Below are 11,124 nucleotides of genomic sequence, written 5' to 3' on the forward strand. Positions count from 1 at the left end.
ATCGTTGCCGATGCCCAAGCAAAGCGCAAAGCTTCAACAGATACTGACGCACAGCCAAAACGACAAAGGTCTATGCCGATCCCTACATCTGCCCCAATGTCATCGGTCATCATACCTCAAGAGCCCACCACCGATGAAGTCACAGAGGATATCCCATCGGCAAGCTCAGCCGATCCTCCACATGACATACTCCAGGTTGCTTCCTCCAGTCAAGCACAGGAAATTGCCTTGAAACAGGTAAACCAATCAGCCTATCTGATTTTACAATACTCATACTTACCCCTAACTGATCTCCTTTTCTCTCTCTCAGGAACAAGATTCCCCGAACAGCCTATTTTCCTTTGCCATTGACATTTCTGATGACGATGGAGAGGAGACAAGTTCTTCCCTTGCGCTGGGAACAATATCGGCAGAGACTAAATCCAAGTTGGAAACCCTCCTGAACTTGCTACAGCAAGGAACCGCCCAACTGGTAGATGACTCGGACCCCGCAAAGGCAATTTTCAAAACAATTCGTGGCCAGGTCCCTGCCGATGTTGAAGAAGTACTCTTCCCAGCAGCCCATTTGGAAAGCCGCCAACTGCAATATCAACGGGCTGCTCAGCGTATTGCCGATAGAGCAGCTCAAGCTCAACTCAAAGAAGAAATGCTACAACTGAAACAAATCGCTGATGAGAAGCACAAGGGCATCGTCAACTTGCAGACTTCGGGTGCTGCACTTAAGCAGAAAATCTTGGATCTATCGGCAAGGAAGGCAGCTCTATTGGCTGAATTGAAAGAAATCGATGCAGCCTTAACTCATGCTCAACAAGAAGAAAGCCAGCTACCCAATGCCGTCAAAGCCCTTCAGCAAGAAAGAGATATCCAAGCTCGCAAGGCTTTAGCCATGAAGAAAAAACTCAAGCCTGTGGAGGGTACTGCCGATGACGATATCAAAGAAATGGAGGAAGCCGACCAGATTCGCCTGCGTGCGATATTAGCTATCCAATCCTTATTGAACGTGTAATCTTATTTATTGTATCGGCACTTTATGAGACATTGACATCCTTGCATAATTCTAGCCGATAGTACTGTTATCGGCACTTGTACTTTTATGCATCTATCCAGATACTAGGGTAATATTTCTTTAAATATTTTCCATTTAACGCTCTGGGAAACACAACCCCTTCGAGGGTTTCTAAAATATATGCATTACCAAGAATAGACTGATTTATCCGATATGGACCTTCCCAATTGGGAGACCACTTTCCAAACTTTGAACTTTTAGTCCCAATCGGTAAAATCAATTTCCAGACCAGATCTCCATCGGCAAACTCTTTTACTTTCACCTTCTTGTCATACCATCTAGCTACTCTTTTCTTATTTTCTTCGATACTAACTAAAGCCCTTAACCGATGACCCGCCACATCCTCCAACTCATCCTTCATAAGAGTATTATAATCATCGGCTGTCAGCTGATTTTGAGAATGTATTCGTCTAGAGCCAACCTTAATTTCCCAAGGCAATACTGCATCGTGTCCATATACTAACTGATAAGGCGTTACTTTGGTTGCACCATGATATGACATCCGATATGACCACAAGGCTTCATTTAATACTGTATGCCACCTCCTAGGATTTTCTTCAATTTTGCGCTTAATGAGTTTGATGATCCCTTTGTTAGAAGCCTCAGCTTGACCATTAGCTTGAGCATAATATGGAGAAGAATTTAAAATTTTAATTCCCATACCTACAGCAAACTCATCAAATTCTCCTGATGTAAACATAGTACCCTGATCGGTAGTGATAGTCTGAGGAATACCAAATCGGTAAACAATATGCTCTTTCACAAAATCAATCATATTGACCGATGTCACCTTTTTTAAAGGAATTGCCTCAACCCACTTTGTGAAATAATCGGTAGCAACCAGAATAAATTTATGTCCTTTACTCGATGGCGGATAAATCTGACCAATGAGATCAATAGCCCATCCCCGGAACTGGCCATGGTTTGATTATAGGATTCATAGCCGATGCAGGCGCTCTTTGAATATTACCAAACTTTTGACACCCCTGGCATCCCTTAAAATATTTAAAACAATCTTCAAGAATAGTCAGCCAAAGTACCCATTCCTTCTGATCATCCATTTCATCTTGAAAGTCGATTGATGTGCCCCACATACTCCTTCATGAATTTCACCCATTAAGCTTTTCGATTCATCATTGCTAACACATCTGAGTAAAACTCCATCTATAGTTCGATAATATAATTCATCATCGAGGAGCACATATTTGGTAGCTTGGAACCTTATACGTCTCTCAACCTTTCTATATGGATCCTTTAAATAATCGACAATCTCCTTCCTCCAGTCATCGGTATCAACTGCCGATGTTAGCACTTCCTGAATAGGCTGATACCCTGAAGCATGCTGAGCTAGTCGATTAGCTTCCTCATTATGCAATCGAGAGATATGTTCAAGACGAAAATCTCTAAATCCTTTCAATAATTGCAAACACCTTTCATAATACGAAATCAAAGCTTCACTTCGGCATTCATAAATTCCAGCCAATTGATTTATAACTAGCATAGAATCACCAAAGATTTCAACAACATCGGCACGTATCTCCTTCAGCAATTCTAACCCCTTTATCAAGGCTTGGTATTCAGCTTGATTATTTGTCGCTGTAGCAACAATCGGCAATGAAAACTCATACTTCTTTCCTTGAGGTGAAATTAACACAATGCCGATACCTGCTCCTTCACCACATGTGGACCCATCGAAGAAAAGTGTCCAGGGAGCAATCCCCAGAGAATCCACCGTGTTACAATGCTGAGTGACAAAATCAGCCATCACTTGCCCTTTAACTGCCTTAGTTGATTTGTAGCGTAGTTCAAATTCTGATAATGCTAAAATCCATTTGCCGATTCTACCACTTAATATCGGCATCGACAGCATATACTTGACCACATCGTCTTTGCATATGACCGTACATTCGGCAGATAACAAATAATGCCTTAATTTGACACAAGAAAAGTATAAGCACAGACATAATTTTTCGATAGCCGAATACCTCGTCTCAGCATCCACTAATCTTCTGCTCAGATAATAAATAACACGTTCTTTCCCTTCAAATTCTTGAATAAGAGCTGAACCGATAACTGCATCATCAGCTGACAACTATAACCTGAAAGGCTTCCCATGTTGAGGTGGAACTAGCACTGGAGGATTTGATAAATACTTTCTTAATTTCATCAAGGGCTAATTGCTGTTCAACTCCCCATACAAATTCCTGATCAGCTTTCAATTTAAGTAGTGGGCTGAAAGCCTTGATCTTACCCGACAGATTAGATATGAATCTTCTAATGAAATTAATCTTACCGATCAAAGATTGCAATTCAGTCTTATTGGCAGGAGCAATCACCTTGTTAATTGCATCAATAGACTTCCTACTGATTTCAATGCCCCGCTGATGCACCATAAAACCCAAGAATTGTCCTGCCGATACACCGAATGCACATTTATTAGGATTCATCTTCAATCCATGCTTCCTTGTGCACTCCAGTATCTTTCGCAGATCGGCTAAATGTGCTGTGATATCTCCAGACTTAATCACTACATCATCAATGTAGATCTCCACTAATGTGCCGATGTACTCATGAAAAATAAAGTTCATAGCCCTTCTGATAAGTAGCACCGGCATTTTTCAAACCAAACGTCATGACTATCCACTCGAACAACCCCACATGTCCTGGACATCTGAAAGCAGTCTTGGGAATATCTTCCTCAGCCATGAATATTTGATTGTAACCTGCATTACCATCCATGAAGCTGATAATTCGATGTCCAGCTGCAGCATCAATCAACAAATCAGCAATCGGCATTGGATAAGCCATCCATCGGTGTGGCTTTGTTGAGATTCCTGAAATCAATACAGACACGAAGTTTTCCATTTTTCTTATAAACAGGAACCACATTAGAGATCCACTCTGCGTATCGACATTGCCGAATAAACCTTGCTTCAATTAATTTAGTTATTTCGGCCTTAATGTCAGGAAGTACATTAGGGTTGCATCGGCGCGCTGGCTGCTGATGTGGCCGAAATCCAGATTTGATAGGTAACCGATGTTCAACTATCGATCGGTCTAATCCAGGCAATACTTGTCAAAAGGTGAAAGCTATACATTTGAGGTCTGCTGGAGAGTTACAACCATTACCTATTCCAGTTTGGAAGTGGGAGGATATTAGTATGGACTTTATTGTTGTTCTACCCAAGACATCAAAAGGTTTTGACTCAATATGGGTTATTGTAGATCGACTAACCAAGTCAGCGCATTTTCTTCCGATTCAGAGTACATATCCCACTATCTGATATACCAAGATGTATCTAAACAGAATTGTGAGTTTACATGGAGTACCAAAGACCATTGTGTCAGATAGGGGTACACAGTTTGTCTCTAGCTTTTGGAAACACTTGCATACTTCGTTAGGTACCAAACTCCTATATAGTATAGCTTATCATCCCCAGACTGATGGTCAGACTGAAAGGGTCAATTAAGTACTTGAAGATATGTTAAGATGTTGTGTTCTTAACTATTCCAAGAAGTGGGATGAATGTCTGCCTTTGGCTGAATTCTCATACAACAATAGTTATTAGGAGAGCATTAGAATGGCTCCATTTGAAGCACTCTATGGTCATAGGTGCAGAACATCAATGAGTTGGTCTGAGCCTGGAGAAAGAAGTTTCTTTGGAGTTGACCTTGTGAAAGAAACAGAAGACAAGGTTAGGCAACTACAAAGTAATTTAAAGATAGCTCAGTCCCGACAAAAGAGTTATGCAGATAAACGACGTAGACCATTGGTGTTTAACAAAGGAGATTTTGTATATCTGAAGGTATCACCGATGAAGGGGGTTACTCATTTTGGTGTTAAAGGCAAGTTAGCACCTCGTTATATTGGGCCATTTCAAATTTTAGAGAGGTATGGAAAAGTGGCTTATCGCTTGAAGCTACCCGAACATCTTTCAGCTGTGCATGATGTGTTTCATGTTTCTCAATTAAAGAAGTGTCTCTGAGTGCCTGAGCAGAATGTTGAGGTTGAAGGAGTGGAACTTGAACCTGATTTGACCTATTCCGAATATCCTATCTGAGTTCTGGATCAGAAAGACCGTGTTACTCGGAGGAGGACAATCAAGTTCTACAAGATACAATGGAATCAACATTCCAAAGAAGAAGCTACTTGGGAATCCGAAGATTACTTGCTAGAAAAGTTTCTAGAGTTTGTTGCGTCAATATAGAGTAATGTTAGTTGAGCTCGGTTGTTACAAATTGTATTTTGTAAAGGGACCTCAGCTGTTTTATGGATAGATTTTGTATGTGTTCTCGTGACACATTTCCTTTTCCATTACTTACCCTATGGCTTTGAATCTTGGGATGAGATTTTTTTAGGGGGAAGGATTGTAACACCTCGGGTGTTTAAATACTAAAACCTGCCATGTCATCATGTGCATTGCAAAGCAGTTGGCATTTAGTGAAAATTTTTAAATGCATACACTAAAACAAGTTTACCTTTATGTGGTATGTGTTGAATTGTAATGTTTGGATCAAGTTCAAAGTTTGGTTTGAATTTGAATTTTCAAGAAAACCCTTATTTTCAGTATTTAAATTATACCCTGAAACTCATTTCAAAATCTAAGCATAATTTGGGGTTGAGCCTTAAAGCAAAAGTGTAGAGCTTGTCAAGTTATGCAAAGTTTGTTTTTGGAGTTTTTAAAGTTGTTATGAAAATTTTGAAGTAATTTGAAGAGGCGTAATTTGTTAAATGTCCCCTATTTGATTTTAAAATGTCATTTCAAAATGTAGACCGAATTTGGGGATGGTTATAAAAGCAAAGTTGTAGAACTTTGGATTTTGAGCAACTTTTATTTTTGGAGATTTTTGAGTTGTTATACAAATTTGGGAGTAATTTGAATTTGAAAATGAATGGCAATTCTATAATTCTGGTGAACAGTACCATGACCACCGCCCCCACCGCCGGCGTCCTTTCTCCGGTCTTCCAGACGCGCCCATGGCTGCCCTTGGCTTTGCGCTGGCACGAGATGGTCACTGCGTGTCGTTCCCTCGCTCTCTTGGCCGCGCTATAAAAGCTCTGACGCCGTCGTCGGCTTTTCTTTCTCTCCTCTGTTTCCCGACGCCGCCGTCTTAGCTCTGTTGAGCTCGCCTCGCCTCCTCAGCGCAAACCAGTCTCGACAAAGCAGTGTCCCAGCTCCGTCTCCTCCTTGCGCATCTATCCAGCTAGTTTGGGTCGTCTGATTCCATCGGGAACCACCACTAGCAACCCTTCTTCCTCGCGGCCGGCAACCTCACCCGAGATTTCGTTTCACCGCGGCCAGCGTCATCCGGTGAGCCGTTGCCCTTGCTTGTTGTCCCTACAGCTTCGTCTCGATGCTGTGGTGCTTAATCCATTCTTGCTTGGTCATTTTGCCCACTGCAGTCGCCGAAACACCGTCGTCGACGAAGTCTGCTCCGCTGTGACCGCTGTCACCGTCAACCCGCGTCACCGTAGCTTCTTCGGCCTCGTTCTTTGCTTCAACACGTTCGGGGTGAGATGCTGATCCTTTCTAAGCGCTTAGTTTGACTGTTACCGGCCTTGTTTTGCTGGCGTAGTGTCGCCGAGACACCGCGTCCGCCATGACCGACGTTGAGCTAGTATAGGGCCGTAATCAGTACAAATAGGGACGTCAATCGATGCGCCTAGTCATGGTGATCGTTTTGGTACCTTGGCCGTCGCCGTTGGACTCATCGTCAGCGAGTTTACGTCAATCAGCGTCATCGTCGGCGTGGTCAAACGCGCGAGGTTAGGGATGACAGGTGGGACCCGATGTCAGTGACACAGCGTTCAAATTAGATTTTTCTATTTTCAGAATTGAATGAATAGTGTTTGTTTTTGTTATTTTTGTGTAGATTTATTTAGAGCTCCAAAAATTATGAAAATTTTTGTGTGACCTCCCTGTGATGAATATTATTTAGGAAAAATATGAAATATTGAATTACAGTAATTTTTGAATGTGATGAAAATTGCTCAATTAATTAATAAATGGATTTCCATGATTTTTCTAGGTTCAATTAATTATCCAAAAATTATGAAATTTGTTTTTCCACTTACTTATCATGTGATGAATCTTTACAAAAATTTTGAGCTCAATTGGAATAAGTTGATTTATTTCATAATTTTGAATTAAATAATTAATTCATAAAAGCAAATAGTAATCTTTAACGATTTAGATTTTGTTTGGAACTTTGGATTGAGTGATGACCTTGGGTCATTAGTTGGTAATGATCCTTGGCAATTGATGTATGTGTTACGAGACGGGTTTAGTTAGCTTGCTTATAACTGTACCGCGAAGGAAAGTTGTATTCGAATTGTTAATTTTTGCATCCATCATCGAGCATCATGTTTCGTATCCCGCATCATGTTAAACATAGCATTGTTACTACGTGTAGTGAACGAAGGTGAACACATGGTAGTTAATCAAGTTACAGAGGAGGTTAATCCGTCTGTTGAGGTCGGATCGGATACTTGTGGAACGTCGTAGGAACCTAACTTTTCCGTCAACAAAGGCAAGCCCCGGATGCATTTAACCCTACCTTGTGTTTTACAAATTTTATCGCTTTTGCTTTTATATACTGCATTAAGTGATTAGGAGTCAAGTGGAAACCTAATCGGTGCATTACCAACCTTGTTTTCCATATCTACCTTGTTTCCAGTTTTAATTCGAAAATGACTAGTTATGCTTAGTCATGCTTAGTCGGGTGATTACCTGTCACCTGAGAATTTTAAATAGATCTTTGGTTACTTATGTTATCATGAGATGTGAACATGGAAGTAATAAATCTAGACCGGGTAGACTCGGTGTGTGAGAGCCACAAGACATGGAGGTCTTGTGAGCGTCTTCTTTCCGCCTGTGTCGATTAAGGTCCGTCCATTGTTGAACTGTGTGAGATGAGACTTTGTAGTACTAACCACATACTCCGGTAAGCCTTAACTTGGCTATTCTATTATGAGAATGGCTACTCGCGCACTGGGAGTGGAGAGATGGCAAGAGTAGCGTGTACCCACGTGGCCATGGCCTCGAATGGTGGAGTACTATATTCTTGGGTGGCGCGGACCCGTTCTTGTTTTAGAAGATCCGAGGGTAGGTTGATATATGTAAGTCGGGGACCTACATATGTCATGTGGTCTGGAATCCCCAGCTGGGTTTAATCGGTTCGAATCGTCGTTGCTCCTCGGTTATGGAGACTCAACTCTCTGTTCATCATCGTAGTTAATAACTGGAACTTGAGAAAGGTTTGAGAAAGAGATTGATATGAAGTTCATGATTTCATTACGGATCATGGCAAATTCATATGTGGTACTTATAAAGTTTTACATGTTAAAGTAAAGAATTTTGTTAAAGAGCTTTTACGCAAAAGGACTTGATTATTGCTAAAGCCATACCTTGAATCCTTGAGCATGCATTCCTGAGTCTTTTCAGTTTTTATTTCGGTTAAGTCTTGCTGAGTACTTTTGTACTCAGGGTTCATTGACCCTTGTTGCAGGTGAGCCTCATGAGCAAGTCTGTTTTGGACCTTGCTGCATGACCGTTGTTCAGGTCGATGACGATAAGTAAATATGTGATCCTTGGGCAGGATGCTTATTTTGTGTGTTATGTTTATGTTAGTTATGCCACTCCACTACTACTATGGTTTATAATAATTATCAAACTTAGTTTGTAAGGTTTGAAACAACTGGTTTGTAAACTATGTTATCGTAAGACTTCCGCTAATTTACTCTGATGTATATATTTGAATAAATGTTGTAATATTGCTATGACTCTGTAATGTGATCCTGCTCGGAAATCGTGGATGATTCAGGGTTCCCCGAGGACACCCGACAAACTTTTTAAGTTACCAGGAACATATGCATAATGGTCAATGGTCGTTGGACAGTGATAAGTGCATGTGGGTCCTATAACTTAGGAGGTTCTGCCACAGGGTGACGGTGAAGAAGTGCCTCCATAAATCGAAGTGGGGGCTGATCCCTAGTAATCCCTCGCATAGGGCGACGAACGCCGCTATGTACTGGATCCTGTTGGAATTGAGATGCTACAACTCGATCTTGTAGTAGTGCAGCAGCCCCCAAAGAAATCTATGGGCGGGGGTCATGAACCCACGCTCATGGAAGTGGGCGAACAAAACCACATAGCCATCGAGTGGTGACGACAAGTGCTCCTCGTCGGGCAGTAGCCACTCCTCGGTCGAGGTCTACGCGCGGAGAAGACTGTGACGGATGAGGCCCTCCATGCGCTGGAAGGTGATGTCGGAATAGCACCACGAATCCATTGGAGGTGGGGGCGGATGGATGCAGGCTCGATGGCAGTGAGAATGCGGAGATAGGAAACCTAAGCGATTGGCGGTGGCGGCCATGGCTGTGGAGGCAAGGATGCAAGGTATGGAACCTGAGAGGCTAACCCTTTGGTTTTATAGGGGTGATGGGTGCGAGGAAACCAACCGCCCGCCTAGATCTCCATGCCTACCATGATCTACCACCATGTCTCGCCATGGGATGCACGCACGCAACCTCTGTCCGTTCCCTCAGAAAACTCGCTAGACATTTTGCCTCTCTGGATGGGCCACAACCTGTCACAGGTAAGGGATACAGAGCTAAAAACTCTACTACAGCCCTTCTAGGTCCAGGAGTTCGAAGGTTGGCCCTCCAACATGTTTGATAACTGCTCCAAGCACCTTTAGAGTGAGGGGTGGAATGGGATGGGCCCGCTAGCGGCCAGTACCCAGGCGCGCGAGCGCCACGGGCATCCTAGCCCACGTTCGAGTCTTGGTCGGATACGATCAATGGTTTTTTCTCGATGAAAGGCACAGAGCCCTCGGGACCGTTCGAAAGGACCCTGGAACTATATGGATTGATCGCTGAGAATCTAGAACCGGTCATTAGCTAACCCAAGCTGGATCCCCACTAACAGGATGTCGGGGCCCCACTCGGACTAGCCCATTGATAGCTCACCGAGCGCCATGATTCGTCCATAGAGGAAAATCATGACATGGCTCGGCCCCTCCATTTTTATCAAAAAACGCTTAAGAGAAGACAATCGCGAAGACGAGCCGATCCTCGACCAAACCCCTGCTCTGAGGGGGGCTCGAGGAAAGTTGGACTCGCACAAAGGCCGAGCGCTCGGTCATGGAATGACAGACCCCCATAGGGGTCAAAATTAGGAAAGACCTTTTTTGACCTACCAGATCTCACGGCTATACCCCCGAGGGGTCTGATCTCGACAAAAGGGAATCACCGTCCTCGGGTCACGCCGTGGGCGACAAAAGAAGACCAAGGCCCTCAGAGTCCTACCATTCAGAAAAGCCTCCGAAGGAGTATTCTACTCCTCCGTAGGCTCGAGGGCTACTGTCGAGGACCAATACTAGGGTACCCGAAGAGAAGCTAATGGCCATCAACATTGATTTATTCGAGCTGTCAAGAGCGTGACTATGGCTCCAACCGACCCTAGGCGCGCAAGCTCCACCTCGCCTGACCCCAAGGCCGCAGGCTCTACCTCGCCGGACCTCTAAGGGCTAGCTCCACCTCGCCTGACCCCAAGGTCATGGGCTCCACCATGCCCGACACCATGGCCGGGGGCTCCGCCTCGCCCGATCTATGAGTGCTGGCTCCACCTCGCCCGATCTCTAAGGGCTGGCTCCGCCTTGCCTGACCCTTAGGCCATGGGCTCCGCCTCGCCCGACACCGTGGACACGGGCTCTACCTCGCCCAACCTCTGAGGGCTGGCTCCACCTTGCCTGACCTCTAAGGGCTGGCTCTGCCCTTGGGTTTGCGCTCCACCTCGCCCGACCTCTAGCCACGGGCTTCGCCTCGCCGGACCCTAAGGTCGCTGGCTTCGCCTCGCCCGACCCTGAGGCCGCGGACTCCGTCTCACCCGACGGACACCCATGCCGCCGCCAACCACTCCAGGTCCAAGTGTATGGTCCTAGGTCAAAGCTCTAACACTAGGGAAGAGACCGGCATGCCCCGATGTAACCCACGGCCACGACGAACCATACCCAAGGGTTCACATCAGGAACAGCGTCAGGCGTACCAGAACTGT

The sequence above is a fragment of the Miscanthus floridulus genome, chromosome 6, assembly GCF_019320115.1.
Source record: "Miscanthus floridulus cultivar M001 chromosome 6, ASM1932011v1, whole genome shotgun sequence".
Classification (NCBI taxonomy): Eukaryota; Viridiplantae; Streptophyta; class Magnoliopsida; order Poales; family Poaceae; genus Miscanthus; species Miscanthus floridulus.